Source organism: Lynx rufus, unplaced genomic scaffold (assembly GCF_022079265.1).
Source record: "Lynx rufus isolate CCGP_SWC_20201006 ecotype Redwood Valley unplaced genomic scaffold, mLynRuf1.p SCAF_22, whole genome shotgun sequence".
Taxonomy (NCBI): domain Eukaryota; kingdom Metazoa; phylum Chordata; class Mammalia; order Carnivora; family Felidae; genus Lynx; species Lynx rufus.
Window position 1 is genome coordinate 12597018 of NW_025814837.1, and position 23805 is coordinate 12620822.

Sequence of the window (23805 nt, forward strand, 5' to 3'; positions counted from 1 at the left end):
ATGAATAAAGCTGCTATAAACATTCATGTGCAGGTCTTTGCATGGACATAAGTTTTCAACTCCTGTGAGTAAATACTAAGGAGTGAAATTCCCGGATTGTACATTAAGACTATGTTTAGTTTTATAAAAAAGAAAGCAGCAAAACTGTCCACCAAAGTGCATGTCACATTCCCACCAGCAATGAATGACAGTTCCTGTTGCTCAGCATCCTTGTCAGCATTTGGTGTTGTCATCATTTTACATTTTGACCATTCTAATAGTTGTGTCATGGTGTCTTATTATCGTTTTATCTTATTTTTCATTTCCCTGATAACATATCACCTGGAGGATATTTTTATTTATGTTATTTTCAATCGATATATCTTCTTTGGTGAGATGTCTATTAAGGTGTTTGACCAATTTGTAATGAGGTTTGTTTTCTTTTTGTTAAGTTTTTTTTTCCTTTTTTTCTTTTAGTTAAGTTTTAGGAGTTCTTTGTCTATTTTAGATTCTGGTTCTTTATCAGATGTGTCTTTGGCAAGTATTTCCTCATAGTCTATGGCTTGTCTTCTCATTCTTTTCACATTGTCTTTCGTGGAGCAGGTTTTAATTTTAATGATGTCTAGCTTATCTGCTATTTTCTTCATGGATCATATTTTGTTGTTGTGTCTTAAAAGTTATCACCATACCCAATGTGGTCTAAATTTTCTCCTATGTTATCTTCTAGGAGTTTTATAGTTTTGCATTCTACATTTGCCTCTATGATACATTTGAAGGTACTTTTTGTGAAGAATATAAAATTTGTGTCTGATTTTTTTTTCGTGTGCATGTCTAGTTTTTCCAGAACCATTTGTTGAAAAGACTTTTTGTTCCATTGTATGCTCTTTGCTCTTTGTCAAAGATCAGTTGACTGTATTTATGTGAGTCTACTTTGGGGGCTTTCCATTCTGTTTCATTGATCTAGTTGTCTATTCTTTCACAAATACCATACTATGTTGATTAGGGTAGTTTTATAGTAAGCCTTAAAGTTAGGTAGTGTCAATCCTCCAACTTTGTTCTTCTTCAATAATGTGTTGGCTATTCTGAGACACACATAAATTTTAGACTCAGTTTGTCAACATTCGTAAAATAACTTGCTGGGATTTTTACTGGACTTGTATTAGATCTACCAGCAAAGTTGGGAAGAACTGACATTTTAATAATATTGTGTCTTCCTGTCTGTGAACATGAAATATCCTTTATTTATTTAGTTCTTCTTTGATTTTATTAGAGTTTTGTAGTTTCCCTAATACAGATCTTACATACATTTTGTTAGATTTACACCTAAGTATTTCATTTTTTGGAGTACTAAGATAAATGGTGTTATATTTCTAATCGCATATTCTGTTTGTTCATTGCAGATAAGAAGAAAAATAAATGACTACTGTATATTAACCTTGTATCCCGCAACCTTGCTATATTAACCTGTCAATTCCAGGATGCTTTATTTTTGCAGTAGAGCAGAGTCTGTTTTCATACAGAAATAGTTACTTAAATCAATAATACAATTTAAAATCATTCCATGAACATTTCAAAGCATTACACTTAAATTTTTTGTTGTTTTTAAAAGAACATCCTTTTGGTGTGATTCATTAATATTTCTTATTGTTTTATTACTTCTAAAATGCCATTATTTAACTGTCACAAAAAATATTTCAAATTTCCCTGTGTTGCTTCATTGTTCCTATTTTTTCTTTTTCCTTTTCTTCAGTATTCTATGAAAATATATCTCATTTAGGTGTGAAGATATTAACTATCTTGTACCATATTCTATCCTTCTGGAAAATGCATCTTTATTATGGAGAATTGTTCCTCTCCCACTTTAATCACATGACTCTAAACTGGTGTGAGTCAAATTCTATCAGAGGCCATCTTTGTTGAGTGATGTAATGTTGGCTGATTTGTGAAAATCTTGCCATTCTCCAAGGCGAATCAGAGATAAGAGAGAGAAGCACATCCCATTGGTGTGCAAATCTCTTATTCCACTTGCAAACACTGGCGTCCTGTTTGATTCAATTCTGAGCTGAGTCATTATCAACCACAAAAGAACCAATACACAGAAAAACATACATACATAAGCCAGACTGTCATATACACACATATGTATGCACATATACACTCTCACACTGGTAAGAACATGTCGAAGCAGAGACAACTTTCTCAATCTGTGGCTTTTTAATTATGCCAATCTGCGGCATAATTTTTGATTATGTTTCATTTTATGCTTTTATTTGAAAATAATTACCGCTTTAATATACATTGTCTGCTCTCAGGGTTGTTACATTTCTTTTCATTTGGTTTTGAAATATTGGTAAAGAAAAACAGAAAAATATCACAGACAAATTTTATGTATGCTTCCCATAGCTTTACTACGTTATCAGAGTGCCAACCAAGGAAATAACTTTGGTACAATGCTATTAACTACAGACTGTTTTCATTTACCAGTTTCTCCACTAATATCTTTCTTTCCCCAAGTATCCTATCAGTTTACTTTGCACTACATTTGGCTTCAGATCTCCTTAGTCTCCTCTAGTTTGTGACAGCTCCTCAGACTTCCCTTGACTTTCATGACTTTGGCACTTTTGAAGTTTAATAGTCAATTTTTTTTTGTAGAATTTCCCTCAGTTAGGGTTATTTAACTTAATTTATTATTATTATTATTTGTTATCTTATGATTAAGCTAAGATAGTGCAAAGGGAAGACTACCACAGAAGTGATATCCCCTTCTTATTGCATCATATCAAGGGCTACCTGATGTAACTATGTCTTACCAATGGTGAGGTTAACCTTGATCACTTGATTAAAATGGTGTACGCTGAATTTCTCCACTGTAGAATGAAATATGGCCCTTTGTAGCAACATGGATGGAACTGGAGAGTGTTATGCTAAGTGAAATAAGCCATACAGAGAAAGACAGATACCATATGGTTTCACTCTTATGTGGATCCTGAGAAACTTAACAGGAACCCATGGGGGAGGGGAAGGAAAAAAAAAAAGAGGTTAGAGTGGAAGAGAGCCAAAGCATAAGAGACTCTTAAAAACTGAGAACAAACTGAGGGTTGATGCAGGGTGGGAGGGAGGGGAGGGTGGGTGATGGGTATTGAGGAGGGCACCTTTTGGGATGAGCACTGGGTGTTGTATGGAAACCAATTTGACAATAAATTTCATATATTGAAAAAAAATGAATTTCTCCACTGTAGAGTTAACATTGTTTCCTTTGCAATGAATAATTATTTGGAGAAAGGTAATTTCAGAGTCTGCAAGTATCTTGTTTCTGATGATATTTTCATCCATAAATTTTAACAACCGTTAATATATCAGGTATGCAGCAGTTATTATTGTGATGCTCTAGTGGTAATTTTCCATTTCTCTCCTTCTTCTTACATTTAAGCAATTTTTTTTAATATTTATTTATTTTGGGGAAAGAAAGAGACAGAGCGTGAGTGGGGGAGGGGCAGAAAGAGAGTGAGACACAGAATCAGAAGCAGGCTCCAGGCTCTGAGCTGTCAGCACAGAGCCCAACGGGAGGGTTCGAACTCATGGACCACGAGATCATGACCTGAGCCGAAGTCAGACACTTAACCGACTGAGCCACCCAGGCTCACCTCATTCATTTTACATTTTTATTTATTTTTTTTTAATGTTTATTCATTCTTAAGAGAGAGAGAGAGAGCATGAGCGCGGGAGGAGTAGAGCGAGAGAGGTGCACAGAACCCGAAACAGGCTCCAGGCTCTGAGCTGTCAGCATAGAGCCTGACACGGGACTCAAACTGACAAGCTGTGAGATCATGACCCAAGCTGAAGTCAAACACTCAATTGACTGAGCCACCCAGGTGCCCCTCCATTTACATTTTTAAAGTTGTATTCTTTTGTAAGAAAGAGCTGTCCCTCCTCCCAATTATTTGTTTATATTAACATTTACTCATAGATACTCACTTTATTCTGTAGTCTATAATCAATAATATTGGTATTTGGTGTTCATATTATCAGAGCTTTGGCCATTGCCAGTGTCGTTTAAGGCTTGTTCCTATGTCCATACAATATATCCTCATCTTTTAAGAGCACTCCCTTACTTTCTTGGAATACCAGATGTCCCAGGCTCCTCTTGTATTTTCCCCGCCCCACTGCTGGAAATAATGACTCCTTCTATTGGAAAATAATATTTGGAAATTAAGACGTGGGAACTATTTTATTGTTATTAACATGTCATTGCTACTTAGCTCTCTCTTACTATACAGAATTAGAAAATAAAGGTCTGTATCCCTTCCTGCGCAGACACACATTCATATTTAATTCCATATCTAAATATATTCTGTATGTGTATGTTTAAAAAAGTGAATTAATTCTGAAACTTCCAGTTGAACCTTCAGTGAACACCTTAGGGATTATTGTAGTCTTCAAAATTTCCTTATTTGCAACTTCTTTCTCTGGCAATTAAAAACTTGGTTCTCAATACCAACAATATAGTTACTTATTTCTTCAATTCTCATATACATATATAAAGCAATTTCAGACTTGCTAAAAAAAATATACTAACTAGGGAATACAGTATTTGTGTGTTATAGTTTTTTTTTATGTCTTTATCCATGCAGTATCTAACAAAAATGCTGTTTTCAAAATCGATTTCGGTATGTTGATTTTGTATCCTACAACTTTATGTCTTGTGACCTGCTAAACTCATCAAGTTTTTCTTGATAGTCCCAATTATTTCTTAGGATTTTTTGTACTTGGGGACTTTCAGCATTGTCAACCACATTGTGTTCCAAAAGACAGATTTATTTCTTACTTTCCAGTGTGTATCCATTTATTTTTCCTTGCCTAATTGCACTGATTGGGACTGCCAGTAGCATGTCGGATGGGATTGATGAGAGCACATTATTATTTTTTTCTGAATCTGAAGGGAATTCAGTTTGTCACCATTAATTATGATGCTAGCTTTGGATTTTATGTGTCCGTATCAGGTTAAAGAAGTTCTCTTCTTTAACACTTACACATAGGGCATTTTTAAAAAGTCACATGTCACAGGTATGTTTTACCCTTCCTATGCCATACTATACTATACTATACTATACTATACTATACTATAGCTATGCTATGCTATACTATGACTGTACTATACTAAGACTTACTCAGATAAGGTTTTTGATAAAAGCAAAGTATATGTTACAGTAGGATAGAGTGCAGGCAAGTGTTAGGGGCTTGAGACACATCAAAATGCAGTTCCACAGTGCCCTTCTTATTCACATAAGATGCATTTTGTCTCCAAATTAAACAATCAAAATTTGTACAATAAATCTTGGCCTCAGGAGAGCTCATGAAGAAGTTCTCAGCAGGGACTCTAATGGCCCACTGGCCATGCAACCAAATCAGGGTGTCTAAAGAATTACACAAGTTAAAAGCCATGAACAAACATACCAGCTCTGGGTGACACCAAGGGAGTTTCAGACTTTAAACAGCACCTCCTAAATCACTAGGTAATTTGTTACTGGATCCATGAACTTTATCTGATCTGAGCATCAATCTCAGATACCCAGCATGCTCAGAGACAAATGTAGAGTTGACTCAGTTCAGGTGTAAAACAGCTGTGTCCTGTGAGTATTATATTCATAGAACAGATAGTTTTAAAAAAAATCATAATGGATTGTTTGATTAAAGTATTTTCTGTATCTACTAAGATGATCATATTTTTTTCTTCTCTAAACTTTTTATTTGGTGATTATATTAATTGATTTTTAATGTTAAACCAGCTTTAAATTCCTGGGTAAACCTACTTGATTGTGATATATCATTGAATATGATATGCTAATTTTTTATGATTTTAGTGTCTGTGTTTATGAGGGACATTGATCTGTAGTTTTCTTATATTATTATCTGACTTTGATAATATGGTAATTCCATTCTGATATCAGTTGATAAGAGTTTTTTTTCATTGGAATTTTTCTTTTTACATAAATTTTAATAAATTCTCCAGTGAAACTAATATTTTTTAAGGATTTTTTACTGTGATTATAATTTCTTTAATATACATAATATCATTCATGCTATTTATTTCTTCAGTGAATTTTGATCGTTTCTGCTCTTCAAGGCATTGTTCCTTTTATCTAAGTGTTTATTGTATGGCCATAGAATAGAATTGTTCATAGTATTTATTATCCTTGTAATGTCTGTGAATCTGTAGTGACATCCACTGATGATGAATTACCATTTATTCATGATAATAGTGAATTGAGGTTTCTCTCCTTTTCCTTAGTCGATTTGACTAGGCATCTATCAGTTTCACTGAACTTTTCAAAGAACCAAATGTTGGTTTTGGTTTTCTGTATTGTTGCTCTGTCTTCATTTTTTTTTTTTTTCTTCTCTTTGTTGTTTTCCTTCCTCTTTCTTATTTGGTGTCTAATTTCCTCTTTTTTATCTAGTTTCTTAAAGTAGAAGCTTAGGTTCATTATTCTAGGCTTTCTTATTTTCCTAAAAAAAGCATTGAATGCTGTATATTTCACCATAAGTCATCTATTATCCACTTACAATTTTTATATGTTGTTTTTTCATTTTCATATAGCTAAGTATATATTTTGATTTCCCTTGAGACTACTTATTTGACCCATGGATTATATAGAAGTGTGATGTTTAATTTCCAAATGGAGATTATACAGATATCCTTCCATTATCAATTTTTATTTCATTCCCTTATGTTTTAAGAATATGCTTTGTATAATTTCTATTATTTTCAATTTGCTAAACTGTGTTGTAAGGCCCAGAGTACGGTCTTCCCTGGTTTATGTTACATGTATACTTGAAAAGAATGGGTTTTCTTCTTCTGTTGTGTGGAATTTTCTATAAATGTTAATCAGCTCAATAGGTTATTGGCTAATAACCTATTTCAGATCCCTTATGCCCTGCTGATTTTGTGTCTTTGTGTTCTAAAAATTACTGACAGAGCAGTATCGTAGTCTCTAACTATACTTGTAGATATGTCTCTTTTTTATTTCAGTTCTATTAGTTTTTACTTCATTTATTTTGAAGTTCTATTTAGGTGCATACCCATTTATATTGGTTATACCCTCTTGATTAACTGACATTTGTCATTATGAGATTATCCAGTTTATCCCTGGTAATATCTTTCCTCTGACTTCATCTGATATGAATAAAGTTATCCAGTTGTTTAGATTGATGCTTAAATACTCTATCTTCCTTCATCTCTGAACTTTAAAATCTTTTTTTCTTTTACATTTATTATTTATTTTTGAGAGACAGAGAGGGACAGAGCACAAGTGGGAGAAGGACAGGGAGAGAGAATGAGACACAGAATCCAAAGCAGGCTCCAGGCCCCGAGCTGTCAGCACAGAGCCTGACGTGGGTCTCGAACTCACAAACCATGAGATCATGACCCGAGCCAAAGTCGGGCGCTTAACTGATTGAGCCACCCAGGTGTCCCATCTCTGAACTTTTAAAAACAACTTTATTGATATATAATTTACATCCATAAAATTCACATATATAAATTGCACAGTTCAGTTCTTTCGTATATTCATACAGTTATATGAATATTTAGTGTATTCACCACAATTTCATTTTAAGACATTTTTATTAACCCTAAAAGAAACCCCATGTCCATTAAAAGTCATGCCTTCTAATTTCTCCACATCCTCACCAGTACTTGCTATCATCTATCTTTTTCATTTTGTCATATCTGCTTCTAGTTAGTGACAAGTGATATTTCCTGGTGGTTTTAATTTGCATTTCCCTAAAGAGTAACAATGTTGAACTTCTTTTCATGCTCTTATTGATCATTTGTATATCGTCTTTAGAGAAATGTCTATTCAGATTGTTTGCACATTTCAAAATTGGGTTATCTGTCTTTTTATTATTGAATTATAATTATTCTTTATATATTCTGAATACAAGTATCATATCAGTTATTTTTGGCAAATATTTTTCTTCCATTCTTTGAGTTGTCTTCAGATTTGTGATTACATCTTTAAATCACAAAAAGTCTTCATTTTGGTGAAGTCCAGTTTATCTATTTTTGTTATTTTTGTTTATGTTATTTGGCGTCATACTTAAAAAACTGTTTTCTAATCCAAGATCATGAAAATTTCTTGTTTTCTTTTATAGTGTTAGCTCTTATAGTTGGGTCTACAGCCCATTTTGAATTAATTTTCGTGTACTATTGTGAGGTAGGGAGTCCAGCTTCATGTTTTACCATGGGACTTACTAGTTGTTCTGGCACCATTCATTCAGAAGGTTTTTATTTTCACATTAGCTTGTCTTAGCATCCTTGTTGAAAATTTCCCATATACTAATTATTTATACCTTGATATTAAAATGAGTTTCTTTTCTGTTTAAAGTTTATATGGGCGCCTGGATGGCTCAATCAGTTGAGCGCCCGACTTCAGCTCAGGTCACGATCTCGTAGTCTGTGAGTTCAAGCCCCGTATCGGGCTCTGTGCTGACAGCTCAGAGCCTGGAGCCTGCTTCAGATTCTGTGTCTCCCTCTCTCTCTGCCCCTGCCCCGCTCATGCTCTGTCTCTCTCTCTGCCAAAAATAAATAAACATTAAAAAAGAATTTAAAAAAAATAGAGTTTATTCATTTATTTTAAGGTGGGGGGGAGAGAGAGAGAGAGAGAGAGAGAGAGAGAGAGAGAGAGAGAATTCCAAGCAGTCTCCATGCTCCACGTGGAGCCAGACTCAGGGCTCAATCCCATGACCTGTGAGATCATGACCTGAGCTGAGATCAAGAGTCAGACGCTCAACTGACTGAGCCACCCAGGCTCCCCTAAAAGGAGTTTCTTTTGAAGAATAGATGTGTGCCTTGCTTTTCTATCCAATCTGCCTTTTATTGGTGGTTCAGTTAGTTCATATTTGTGTGACACTTCTGATAATGTTGGATTCAAATCTTAGTAGGTATTCTCTCTCTCTTCTGTTTTTGGTTCTCCCCTCCCCCTTTTCCTGCCTTCTCTTGGAGTGAGCATTTTTTATTGTTTTATATTATCTTCTCCGTTGACATTGTTAATGCTTCTTTTTTTTAAAAGTTTTATTGTTTGCCTTAGTTTATAATTACATCTTTAGTTAATGCGATTTTCCCATCACTTTAGACAATATTATACCACTTTATATATTAAGAAGCTTAAAAAACATATTCCGTTTTTTATTGTATCTTTTGTGTTAATATTGTTGTAAGATGCTCTTTTTATATGCCATAAACATGTGATACATTGCTATTATTTATGCTTTATATAATCAGTTATATTTCAGAATAATTAAAAATATTTTTAAAAGTTTATTTTACCATTATTTATTATAATTCCAATTACTTCATTTGCTTGTGAACATTAAAGTTTCTGTATGGTTTCATATTCTTCCTGTTGAAGAACTATTAACATCTCTAATAGCACTGATTTACTCACAACAAGTTCCCTTAGGTTTTCTCTGCTGAGACTTTATTTTGCTTCACTTTTAAAGGCTATTTCAAAACTGGCTTGACTTTTTTTTTTTTTTTTTTTTTTTTGCTTTAAAGATGTCACTCCAACACTCCAAGTCTGTAGTATTTATGTTATTTTTAATTTTTTTTTTAAGTTTATTTACTTGTTTTGAGAGAGAGAGAACACAAGTGGTGTGGAGGGGGCAGCGAGGGAGAGAGAGAATCCCAAGCAGGCTCCACACTGTCAGCACAGAGCCCGATGTGGGGCTTGAACTCATGAACCAGGAAATTATGACCTGAGCTGAAATCAAGAGTCAGACATTTAACCAACTGAGCCACCCAGGTACCCTGAATCTGTAGTAGGTTTTATTCCTCTGTAGGTGATTTTTTTTCCCCCTGGCCTCCTTCAAGATTTTCTCAGTCTTTTGTTTTTATTTGACTATCTTATACTTGGATGTGGTTTATTTGGTATTTATCTTATTTGATATTTCCTTAGCTTCTTATATCTGTGGTTTGATATCTTTCATTAATTAGAGAAAATTCTTGGGTATTTTTTTCTTCAAATATTTCTTTGGCCTTATACTCTCTTTTCCTCTTACAAGGTTGCCAACTCTGTTGGTTAGACCATTTATTATAAAACAGTCTTGGATTCTCTGGTGTGTGTATATGTGTGTGTTTATTTCTGTTTGTGGTTTCTACATCATGTTGCTATATTCAAGTTCACTGATTATTTATTCAGCTGTACTTGGTACACTTATGAGCCTGTAAGTGATAGTCTTAATCTTTGTTATTGTTTTTTTGTTTATTTCTCACACTTCTATTTGATTCTTTTTTAATAGTTTCCTTTTTTATTCTTAATAACCCATCTATTATTTCATGTTCTCTTTTTCGTTAGAACATTTAATATATTAAATTTTGTACTCCAAACTCTCCTCACAGAATGATGATGATCCAATGCTTAATAACTGATGAAGCCTCTACATTAAACAGTCAGAACAGACACCCCAGGGACACCTGGGTGGCTCAGTTGGTTAAGGGTCCAACTCTTGATTTTGGCTCAAGTCATGATCTCATCATTCATGAGATCAAACCCCACATTAGGCTCTGTGCTGACAACATGGAACCTGCATGGGATCATCTCTCCCTCTTTCTCTACCTCTTTCTCTCTCTCAAAATAAATAAACATTTTTTTAAAAATAACAGAGAACACCCCAAAAAGAATAGATGACAAAAGTGAAAAACAGCACAGTGTGCCCATGCCTACCAGCTGATATCAGCCTTCAAAGAATCTACCTTGATTAGTCATGGTTCTGTAAATATTACTTTGTACATAGTGTTTTTAACAGAATTTATTGAGATATAAATTTATATAGCATCTAAATTATCCGATGTGCAATTAAATCATGTTTTCCATCTAATGCTTTATTGATTTGTGCATGTATATTATCTTTATTAAAAAAATAATTTACTTTTTTATGGGGCACCTGGGTGGCTCAGTTGGTTGAGCATTTGACTCTGGATTTTGGCTCAGGTCATGATCTCAGGGTCATGGGCTTGAGACCTGTGTCAGGCTCTGTGCTGGGCGTGGAGCCTGCTTAAGATTCTCTCTGTTTCTCCCTTTCCCCTGCTCACAGGTGCTCTCTTTCTCTGAAATAAAAAATAAAAAACTTTTTAAAAAGAAATTTGTCTTCTAATCTTATATTATGCACAGTCACTTATGTACTCCCTCCATCTAGTAGATGTTCAATAAGCCCAGCTTCAGAGTATAAATGAGTAAATATGTTGATTCGTAAATATTCTTTTTTTAATATTCTTAATCCACTTGAGTATATACTTACATTTCAATTGCTGCAATATTCAGGGGTCTGAACACATGAAAACAGAACCAGAATTTAAAATTATTCATTTTTAAAAATATAGTTCTACAAAGATTTGAATAAGTCTAGGATCAGGATATTACCATTCCAATAAAAATAAAATTTTCAAAAATAAACACATACACATATGTATATATAACATATATACATCTACACATAGTATATAGTAAATATATAAAGTACACTGCATTATTCAACTGAGAATTCAGCTAAGCTAGATATATGTTCTCTCTAGTCAATGTCTAAAATAGACTCTTTTAGACATTTTGATATATCACAAATCTCCTGGAAACGTCAGTAGTCCAACATAAACAATCTCAAGGATGTCATTTTGTTACCATGTCCAAACAACATTTCTTTAAAAATACCCCAAAAAGCTGCACTAAAATAGAAGATGGTATATTTTGTAGTTTAAACATTTATTTTCTTTTTTTTAACCAATTTTCTAAGGTAATTGTAAGACTATTTGGTATATACTCTTATAAATCTAGGACATATTCCTTAATCTCCATAACTCTATTCTTAACAGCCCTTCTAGTTATGACTCTGTCAAGCATACTTTATTCCACTGAGACTGAAATCCTTTACACAATCTGTGTTAAAAATATTCATAAATCATCTAAAACACAGCTGCCTATATTTTGAGTCAGGAATGACAAAAATACTCCAGATGTAGCTTATATTTTTATCTTTACCAAGTTAAAGGAAAATAGGGTTAATCAAAGCAAGTCAATGTAGTTTGTCTTCTGTGTCACTAAATCTACAAGTCTTTCATGTTTCTCCTCTCAATATTTACTTCCTTCCACTACTCAGGTCTTTGATATTCTTCAATCTTTATCATCCCCCCTTTGCATACCTTGTAGGGGTATAATATCATTTAAATGTTAGAGAAAATTAATTTCAAAGACTATTGTTTCCACTTCGGTTATATAGATATCCCTTAAGTCATACCTGGCCTAAATACCCTAAAGATGAAAGCTTTAATCCTTTTGGAATCATGTACAACAATAGTGTAGAGACTCTCATCAAAGAAAAATTCTTAGGAGAATGAGCTTTGGAACAGTTAGCCTTCAGCTCATTACTGAAAGCTGCCAAAGATGTGGAAAGAGCCCTGTTATTTTTCATGGCTTTTTCCAAGATCTGAAGCATGTCATTTCCTAATTCAACAAATATTGTGTCATTTAGAATGCCTCAGTGATTATGATAGACACGGTCTCTACTATTATTTGGTTTACAAGGATCGCAAGAAAATAGATGTTATACAAATAAACAAACGTGCAAGATAATTACTAATGTGTATTATATTGACTGACACTCCTTAGTTCCCACCCCAATATTAATGTAATAAATTTCCTTTGTTAAGGACCCAGGGAAAAGCATGGGTACTTTACAGAAAACAGTTAAGAAAGTCCTTCCTATGAGGTTGACATTGTCAACGAGCCTGCCTAATGAAAGAGAACCATGTAGTCCAAGAGAGAAGAGTCTTCCTTTCAGAAGTTCTGTCTTCAGGGACAGCAAAAATAAAGGCTTTTAAAGAGAATAAACTCAATATATTAGAGAAACAATAAATAGGCCAGTGTAGCTCAAGCATAATGAACCCTGGGCAGGATATAATGATGTATGTACAGAAAGCAAAGCAAGGAAGAAGATCTTTTATGGTTTTATACACAAGATAAGGACTTGGAATTTTTATTTTCTAAGTAGGAGGATGATAATTATTGGAATGTTTTAATTAGGGAAATAACATAATTTCATTTACATTTTAAAATATCATTCAGTTTATGTCACTGAAAATGTATTGCAGATAGGGGAGATAGAAACAAGAAGATCAGTTGGAAGGAGATTATATCCAGGTCAGAGATGATGGCTTGACCTACAAGTGAAGATGAAAGAAGGAAGAGGTATGAGATGTATTTAAGGTCTGTCATAAGATGGACTTGATACCTTTGGAGTCAAATATATCTTGGCTTGAATATTTCCCTAAAATTGACTAGGTGTGGGGCTTTGATCTAGTTATTTAATTTTCTAACATTCTATCCTGGCAACAAAGTAGTCATAAGCAGGATCAATATATGATAGATTGCAAATATGATGACAAACTCTTCTCATCCCTGCACATATGCTCTGGTGGTGTGATTTTGCAGATCTTCCTTTTAAGAAATGGAGCCTATTAATTTGTTCCTTGATTCTGGGTTGGCTTATACCGCTTTTTATTGGCCAGTGGAACATTAGCAGTATGATGCAAGCAGAGACTAAAAAAAATTATGGCACAATGAGGTTTCCCGTCTACTTGTGCTCTTTGAATTCCCGCCACCACCACCATGTGACAAAGCCCTGGATGTCTGCTGTTTGATAGCCTACATGTGGCCCAGTCACTTCTGTCATCACCCACTATTGCCAGCCAATCCAAGCAGCAGAGCCTTCCAACTGACTGGCAGGTGACTGTATTCAGGTAAGTGATCTTCGTTGAGACCAATAGAACAACCCATCCGAGACCACTTCAAATTGTGAAGAACGTGAGCTAAATAAATGGCTGTTTCAAGCCACTAGGTTTTGGGGTTGTTACAAAGCAATAGGTAAGTGATACATAGAGTTAGTGGGAATTAAGGTTGGAGGTGATTAAACTCGCATTAGAGTTTGCGAATGGAAACACTGGAAGCATAAAATTCTCCATGATAATTTAAAATATGTATTAGAAGATGACTATGAATCATTTTATTTGTCTTGAAAGCTGAGGGAAATAGCTAATTGGGATTGTAAGAGAAAGAAATAAAGGGCATTCCTTTTTAAGAACACGAAGGAATCTATATGTAATGCAAAGTATCTTGAAATATATATTAAGTTAACTGGAGTTCCTTAAAGCACAATTCCAGGCTCTATCTCACCCTTCCTGAATTTGAAATTTTGCATTAGTGGAAAGTGTAGACACATACTGCAGAATGTCAACCTAGAAAACATACGAGAAGTTTTATTCACTGTGACTATATAAATTTATAATGAAACACTTCAGATTTTAATGTTTTATTCTTAAAGTTACAGGAATGAAAAAGTTTTGCCAGTTCTCCTTCCAACTGTAGAAGGAAAGATGGCATGAAAACTTTTATGGATTTCTCTGGAGATTTAACTTTTATTAAGTAAAATTCTATTTCTGGTAAAATAGAATCCAAATTCCATTGAACCAACTCCCAAAATACACTTTGCAATAGAAATATTATTTAATTAGATGTGTGTATGTGTTTAATTCCTAGACATTGGTATACATGCATCAGAAACAGAGAGAGTATTGTCTTGGGTTCTAGATTTAGATATTACTTATTGTTTTAACTTGATCAAATCATTTATCTGCTCTCTTTGTTTCCACACTATAAAATAAGAATGTTGAATTAGGGTCTCTAAAGTACCTTTCCAAGATTCCATGATTAATGACACAGGTTCCTGTTTTTAATTCCATATAATCCAACATAAACTGACCATTTAATTAACAATACCACTATGCTCACATTAGTATTTCTTGTTTGCTTATGTAATTATGTACACATAAAGGGACTGATTCCTTAGGTCTCATTCTTCTGTGTGGCCATAAGCCGTGAATGACCCAAACATCAGTTTATGCCATCTATTCAGTATAAGCTTCTTCCCAATCAATATTATGTGGTCACTTGTCAGGAGAATGCAACCAAGAAGGATCACCACAGGTGCACCTTCAACCTTGTTATTGATTTGCCATCTTTGATTTATAAAGTATATCACGATTTCCAATTAATGTTATTCAGCTGTGTTTGATTGCTTCAGTGTTTAAAAGGTTTCATTATTGATTTGTTTTAATGGCAAATCACATTCAGCATCCAATCTATGCTATGCAGTTTTTTAGAACATGTGAATATATTTCTTGCATTCAGTTTTCTTTCACTATTCTTATAATGTAACGAAAGGCTGCAAAACCATTTGCATTCATACATAACATTTTGATTATTGCATTGCTTGGTATGATTTAAAAAGGAAAAGATTAAATTACCCTGAAGGGAGGAGAATTATGAAATAATACCAAACAATTGAGGTAGGCTTCTTAAAGGATGTGTTTCAAAAAGTGATAATAGGTTAGCCATGCACAGAGGGAAAATAGGAGACCAATTTCTGGATCCGATTTGAAGACTCAAAAGACTCTAATCAAGATAAAAGAATCACTTCAACACTCTAGCTCACAACGTGGAATTCTCTTTATTAATGTAACCTTTTGTTTAAGGCATTTTCTCAGACAAATTAAAATGCACCTTCCCATCCTGTAAATGATATCATATTAACGAATTCACACCTATTTTTTTAATAGCATGCATAAATTAAATTAAATTTCTTAGCTGAAAACCCTGCATGATTTAATGGTTATCAAAATGGAGCAAATAAACTCTATGAATTAATGGCAATGTATACCTTCAGCTATTAGGAGTAGAAATTTGGGCTGGCAGGGTTAGGTATATTAAGAAGCCAAAATTAAAGCCAGTGCAGCCAGGGACAGCAAAATGTGTGTGCACATGCCTTTCTTATGAATGTGGGTAAGTCTAAGAGTGGCAAAGTTCACTCTTGATTCTCCTTACGATGCATCCTCTGCTTCCCGTGCTTAGATCCCACACTCAGGATCTTACTCAGAAGCTAAGATACAGCTGTAGCAGCTGTTTTTAAGAAGTGCTGGAGAAGATTCAGATTTGCACCAGAGTTTGAGGATCACTAATTTCCACTAATTATCCCTAGAGGAAAGTGATCCATGAGAGGCCGGACTCTGAGATTCAGTAAAAATAGAGCTCTTTATTAACACAGCACCTTTCCATGATGTGTTTCAAAGGAGTAACTAGAGCAGTAAAAATTGACACCACAGCTCAAGGATGTAAATAAGGTCTTAAATTAATAATCAACATGCAACCGGGGGGGGGGGCAGGTAATGGATATAAAGGAAGATAGATACTGTTAAGAAGTAAATAATACAAATTAAAAAAAAAAGAGGATGGTTTGTTTTGTTTTGTTTTCTTAGTAAGCTTAAAAAAATCATAGAAGCCTGCAGATATGGGATACACTATTCAAGACTATCTCAGTTTACTTTTTTTCTAGTTGGGAAAATAGTCTTTAACATAACTGGGCAATTATAATTTACATGAAATAAATAAGTGTAATGTAATAATATAATAATATAATCTAAATTCATCAATTGTTTCATTCATCAGTTCATCACTTTTTTGATGCCTCTGTTATTTTGTTTGTTTTACATATTAGTATATCTACAATGGAAATTCATCTAATATTAATTGTGCCCTTCTGTCTTATCATTGTTATCAGGCAAGTAGTAGTTTTGTTGTAGTTGCTAAAAATTTTCCATTGATGCCTTTGGGTAAGATCAAGAAAGCACTAGAAACAGTGAGTCTAGAGTCTCAAATCGAATATATTAACTATTTTACAACAACTATTGCCACCTCAGGACAATAGGACATACTTCTGACTAACTTATTTAATTCTATTAGGATGTTCTTAACTATTACTTATGTGAAAATTGTTTAAAGCTGAGCCTTTCTGATAGCTCATTTCAATTAAAAACCTGGGTTCAAGTGGACCTAAAAGAAATCTTCAGTCAGGTAACTTATTTTCTTTTATTTATCCTTTTTCAAGTTTTCAAGTGTTTAGAGAAATGTTAAGGCTGAGAAATTGCCTAATCATAAAAATCATTATAGAATATTTGATAAGAATATAGAATTTTAAGGCCTTTCCCTGGAAATTCTGTTACATATTTTGGGAGAAGTTGATTTTTTTTTTTCAGTATGCTCTGGAGGTAATTTTATAATTAGGCAACTCTGATTAGATTTGTGTGTAAGTTTCCTAGTTGATGTGGAGATAGGTGGCAGAGAAGGTTTTGAAGGGGTAAGAAAGAAGAAATCTGTTTGTTTGGTAAAGATCTATATTGTTCTATCTACTGATATTGGATATTGAGTGTTGGGAGTGTGTGAAAACAGAAACTGCTGGGCAGGTAGAGGTGGTTATCAGTGATTCTATCCAGGTACAGAGTCTGATGGTACAGAGCAGCATGCTGTCTAGCCTCACTGGATAAAGGGTCCCATCTGTTCCAGCTTCAGAATGGTTGATCTCCACCCCTCCAAATCAGTGTGATACTGGATGACAGTAGGTATTCAGGTTAACTAAAGTGTTCGGGAGCCAGTGCAGCAAAGCAGATATTGCCTTTTATAATTTTTCATATCCACTAGAGAGCAGGTAAATTTATGACAAGACTCTGTCACATTTACCACTAGGGATATATGAGGAACAAAATAAATAACAGTCGAGCCTCATTATTTGTGGATTCCGTATTTGCAAATTTGCCTACTTGGTAACATTCATTTGCAACCTCAAAACCAGTACTCAAGGCACTTCTGCAAGTCATTCCCAAGGCACATTGCAGACATTTGCAAGGTGGTGAAAGACTGAGTTGCCCAATGTGCCTATTCCTAGCTGAGGTTGAACAAGACAGTACTCTGCCTTCTTGTTTCAGCTCTCATACTACAAAAAGTGCCCTTTTCACAATCTATTTAGTGCCAAATGTTTGCATATTTGTGTTTTTTTGATTGGTCATTACATTGTTTATAATAGCCCTCAAGTATAGTACTGAAATGCTATGTAATGTTGATTAGTGCAAGAAAGCTGTGATATGCCTTACAAAGAAAATATACGTTAAATACGTTTTGTTCAGGCATGAGTTACAGCGATGTCACTTGTGAGTTCAATGTTAATGGGTCAACAGTACAGTCATGCCTTGGAGATATTGCAGTTTCAGTTCCAGACAACTGCAATAAAGCAAATATCATTATAAAGCCAAGCGAAATATTTGTTTTGCTTTCCCCATGCATATAAAAGTACACTAAACCATAGTCTATAGTAGCTTTATGCCTTAAAAAACAATGTGCATACTTTAATTAAAAAATATTTCATAGCTAAAATATGTTAACTATCACCTGAGCATTTAGTGAATCATAATCACTGGTTACAGATCACCATAACAAATATTAAAAAAACAAAAAAGTTTGAAATATGACAAGTGTTACCAAAATGTGACACAGGAACTTGAAGTAAGCAAATTGCTATTGGAACGATGGTGGCAATAGACTTCTTTGACCTGGGGTTGCCATAAACCTTCAACTGATGGAAAACGTAATTCTGTGAAGTGCAATAAAGGGGAGCACAATAAAATGAGATATGCCTGTGTATGTCGAATAAAGTTCCTACAGGCAGAAATACACATAAAACAAGGTTATATGTTGATCAATTAAGAAAATATGACCAGGAATCTTGCAGGAATCTAACCTTCTGTTTCCCCTAGGAGCAATGGTGCAGTATTTGCTAATCCAGGGTTTGCCATGACTTTATAGAACAAAAATGAGAATCAGCTCTATCTGTGGAGTATTATTCTTTGCAATGATAAGAAGGGACAAGAAAAATAGATTCTGGCCTAAATAAAGCATGCTAAAACTTGGTTGTACAACTGTATTCTCCTCTACACATATACCCAACCCTCTATCAAGCAGAGTAGTTAAGTGTATGACCCAGTTTTTGAGGATAGTCTAGTACCAGATAATTCAGCTTTCCTTCCTCTGAGATGAAGATGAAAGCCAAAGGTCAGCCCTAAATTCTGGACTAACATGAAAGGTAGAGAATCCCACCATGCAGTAGTTTTAGCAAAACCTAAGAGTCAACTGTAGTGTGTTGAATCCAAGATGTAGGAAGTATGTATTAACTTCCATTTCTCAAAAGAAGGGATGACAATGTGATGAGGTCCTGCTATAAGTACACATTATGCTTGTATTGCTTCTATTGTTATGTAACAAATCACCCCCCACCCCCCAATATAGCAACTTTTAACAAATATTTGTTATCTCATACAGTTTCTGAGTCTGGAATTCTGGAACAGACTGAGTGGATGGTTCTGGCTCAGGTCCTCTCATAACATTATGTAGACCAAGACTTCAGTCATCTCAAGACTCAACCAAGGCTGAAGAATCAGCATCTAAGTTCACTCAAGTTCTTATTGGTAAGCTTCCATTCTTTTCTGGTTATTGGCCCAAAGGCACCATCCTTCATCACATGGTCCTTTACACAGGGTGTCTGAGTGTTCTTATAACAGGGCAGCTCACCTCCCTGAGAGCAAGTGACTACACTCAAACACACACATGCACACACATGCACATACACAAAACCAAGATAGAATCAGTAGTCTTTAGAAGCCAAACTTGGCAATGATATACCCTTCACTTCTGCTACATTCTGTTGATCACACAAACTCTGGTACAATCTGGGAGAAAATTACACAAAGGTAAGGATACCAGGAGTGGGGATGAATGGGTAATATCTTTGAGGCTGGCTACTACAATGCAGTAAGTGAAAGTTTCACTAAGATCAGATCTAAATCTGAAGGAGGAGAGGGAAACTACCAGTGGAAAAATGTAGTAACAAATAGAGAGGAGAGGGTAACATCAGACACGCAGCGTAGAAATAGGGCAGGAGAGGACCTCTGTTGACAAATTTTTCAGTCAGTGACCTGATGAGCCTGAGGAAATTAATTGCATATAAGTGGAGGTTGAAATGGGAGGAAGACAGAAAAAGTGAAGAAAAGCAGATGACATTGGTACTTGACTTAGGGAAAATCTGATTCATGGAGAATCACTTGACTTTACCAAGCCCAATTAAAAAAAAAACACACAAAAAAAACAGAGGTTGTTTTTTAAGTCAGTGAGTAAATGGATTAAAATTCTAAGTGACTGAAATCAGTGACAAAAGACTTTTAGTCAAGCGCATCTACTTTTATTAAAAAAAATACCATATAATCACCATATTTACCCAAACTAGTTACCCAACTCCTAGATGAAGAAGTATCTTATCTAATTCCTGGACTCTTACAATGGTCTGAACAGACATTTGATATTGTTCTTTGTGCTTGGAGAGGAGGTCTAAAGATGTCTTTTACTTTGACAGAGAATGCTGGGCAATATTTGACTCTCACTTCCTTTCCTGAAATTCCCTGCCTCTCCTTTTATACCAGAGATGCCTTCCAATTATGTTTTCCGTTCTCATTTGGGACTTTGAAGAGGTACTTTCTAAATTCTCTTACAGAGTGACTACACAATAACCAGATAAGGAAAATGTAGCCCATAAAGACATAGAAAATACCCAATGCTTAATTCCACTGTTTCATAAGTCATGACTTAGATGAGTTCTGTGGGGTAATAGCCTTGCTCTGCCATGGTTTCCTTGGTTGTTTTCCAAATTCATGTTCATAAGAAAGCACTGCAGCTAGCAAATGGCAGAGAAGCCTCTTGTCTGATTCTGCAAGATTGTCTACTGTTGAAAAGTTACTAGATGGCAAGCTTTATGTTAAATGATAGGTAAATATTCACATGCATGACAACGCTACTAAGGAAGTATATATAACTGGTATAATGTATTTTATACCATGGGCATGTATTTACAGCCTTGGCCTGAAACATTGTTTGAAATGTCTCTATAATGTCATCTAGAACATGGTGATCCTTGACTCTGCTGTCACTCGGTATAGTTGTATGCTTAGAAGGAAGTCAGGATTTCTATCTCACCCTCATCCCCCGCATGATAGGAAGCTTTTGGAGGTCAGAAACGTCAACTTTGCTCTCTCTTTCATAGCATACTAGTGTGTATAGTAGGTGATCCACAAATATTGACTAATTGCCGCAAAGCTTCTCTTCCCTGTCATAACACTAATTGCATCCAGTGGGTGTTCAATTCAAATCAATTTGATTCAACAAACATGTATCGACAACTTCTCATTCTGCTGGCACGAAACCAGTTATAATGTGTGCTTTCTGCCCCCAGGCAAATTCTAAAATATTTCCCCAAATTGAAAGTCAAACAGTATCAGATCCCTTTGCCAGTGATCAGCAGGAGCCAAGTTAGAGTTAGCATCAACAATGAGAGCAGCCCTGACAGGGAAGAAAACACTGCTTTCTCTGAGCCGAGGTTTCCACCTCTGGCATTCTGTCACCTCACTACTTGTCCAGGCAGACACAAGTAAGCCAAGGCATTAGACTGGCTAAAACTACAGCCTCTGTTGGGAGTCTGGTAAAATGTCACCACTGTACGTAAGTGGATACCGCTTACCTGGGGAGATCTCTGATAATTTACTATTTTTACTAGGTTTGTCTTTAGTGATTTGTACTCTGGGACTGGACTTATGTATACAAATAAATACATTCACACTCAGAAATAATGATTCTGAAAGTCTAACCACTGGTTATTCAGATGATGCTACCTTTCGAAAATTCTTCTTCTGAAATTACTTTCAGAACCAGTTGAAGAACCCCAAAGAAAGAAAGTACACCAAGCACATCCTTTTCCTTGCTCAAGTATCACAGTTAATTTCATTTTGCGTAATGAATATTGCCACGCATGATTCTCAAAATCTTACTCAACCTCCGCGGCTAATAAAGGAGATTTGGAAATTAAAAAAACAAAACAATAACAACAGCAAAACTGTTTTTTCAAAAGATGTAGATTTGGGACATGTCATTGAGTGGCTTTAGTGAACGGACATCTATTAACTACTTGACTCTCATAAATATAGCTGGTGCCACCACGGGAGACAGAAGTGGTCAGAATTTATTTAGGCACTATATAGATTTTTTTTTAAAAAAAAAGCATAGAATTAAGAGAAAAACTAGAGAAAATGAAAATTTAGTCAGTTTAGTACAAGCCAGTAAATACAAAAAGCTATAAATTAATGATTCTTTGTTTTTAAATATTTATTTTTGAGAGAGAGAGACAGATTGTGATTATGCATCAGAAGGGGAGGGACAGAGAGAGAGGGAGAGACAGAATCCCAAGCAGGCTCAGCATGAGCCATGAGATCATGACCTGAGCTGAAATCAAGAGTTGGATGATTAACTGACTGAGTCACCAGGCACTCCTGTAAACTGATGATTCTTAGGATCAATATGATTATATCTATTAAATCCTTGACTGGTTCAGGATCTTAAGAAAACATTCATTCTGCACTGGGGTTGGAGCAGGGCAGAAACAGAGATAACTTCTCAGGGACTCAAGAAAAGATGACCCTGCACAGGTGATTCATTAGATGTGTACAAGGCTATGGGGAGAAACGTGGGACCACTGATGAGCAGATTAAGGTCAAAGTGAAGCAGGGCCACTCTGCAATGGTGACTAACAAGTGTCATCGCAGAACAGATGGGATGAATTGTAGGAAGGCACCCAGAGCAAATACTTTTGGCCCTGTTCTCTCCTTCTGTGTCTGTAACCGGTGTGACCACACCACCCTATTTACACCACTGCTTGAAGCTGATATTTCCTTTCCGTTCCCAGCATCATGGCCCGTCACATCCAAGCTGGATAACTGTAATCTCCTTTCCCCTTGACTTCCTAGTGTGAGCAGATGCTGTGATACCTCAAATTGTTATCTGTTACAATAAGAAAAAAATATAGTTTAGAAAATACCCTTTGCTAAGGGAAAATAAATTCTAAGTCCTTTTCTTTACCAACTGAAGAGCCCTATGAAAGCTGGGTCCATTAGCAAATCCTCCTTGAGAAGATCTCTGATAATCTAAAACCTCATGTAGGAATACCTGGCAAATAATCTTAATGATGGAAAGAAGAAAATACATATAGTTTATATAGAAGTGTTCAAATAGACACTCAATTTAGGAGGGGAATAGAAAGAAGTAATATTCAGAAAATGTTGAGGTTCTACCATTTGCATAGAGAAACATCAATATGAAATATTCCTGCCATCGAGAAGTATTCACTTTAGTTGAAAAAATTTTTTTAAATATTAAGTGTAGCACATTATTTCAGCTAATAAATAATGATAATTTTACCAGGAAAAATCTGGAAAGTAGATTTTGACTTCTTCAGTTACCAAAGGACAAGGTGCTTTTAAAATAAGACAATAGCAACCAAACTATCCGAGTGCTATGTGGATCTATTTTTGAAGAAATATCTCTCAGTCACCTTGTATATGTTTACCATGACCCGGAACAGTCTGACCTGGCTCTGATTTAAGACTTAGATGTGTGGAAGAGACAAGAAAGTAAATAGATAGTAACTTAGAAACAAATGAATGAATTAGAAAAAAGAATTAACTTCAGCCAAAGTGCCACATGGTCAAGCAAGTTTCCACAATGCAACATACATTATTCCTCCATTCTTTTGGTAATATAATTCACATAGCAAATTAAAATCTCACGAAATCTTAGTTTGAAAAGCCAAATACGCTTTTTGGATCCAACATACTTTTCAAACAGAGCAGAATCATTTTTCTTTTTTTCTATTTATAACCAATGAAATTAATTTATGCACAGCATACGTTTTATGTACGATATTCCTGTAGTTGTTAAGAGCAAAGGTTTCCTGTCAGTCAGCACAGGGTTGAATTCCCAGACCTGCTGCTTATTAGCAGTTTGACCTGAGAAAGTTTCAAAG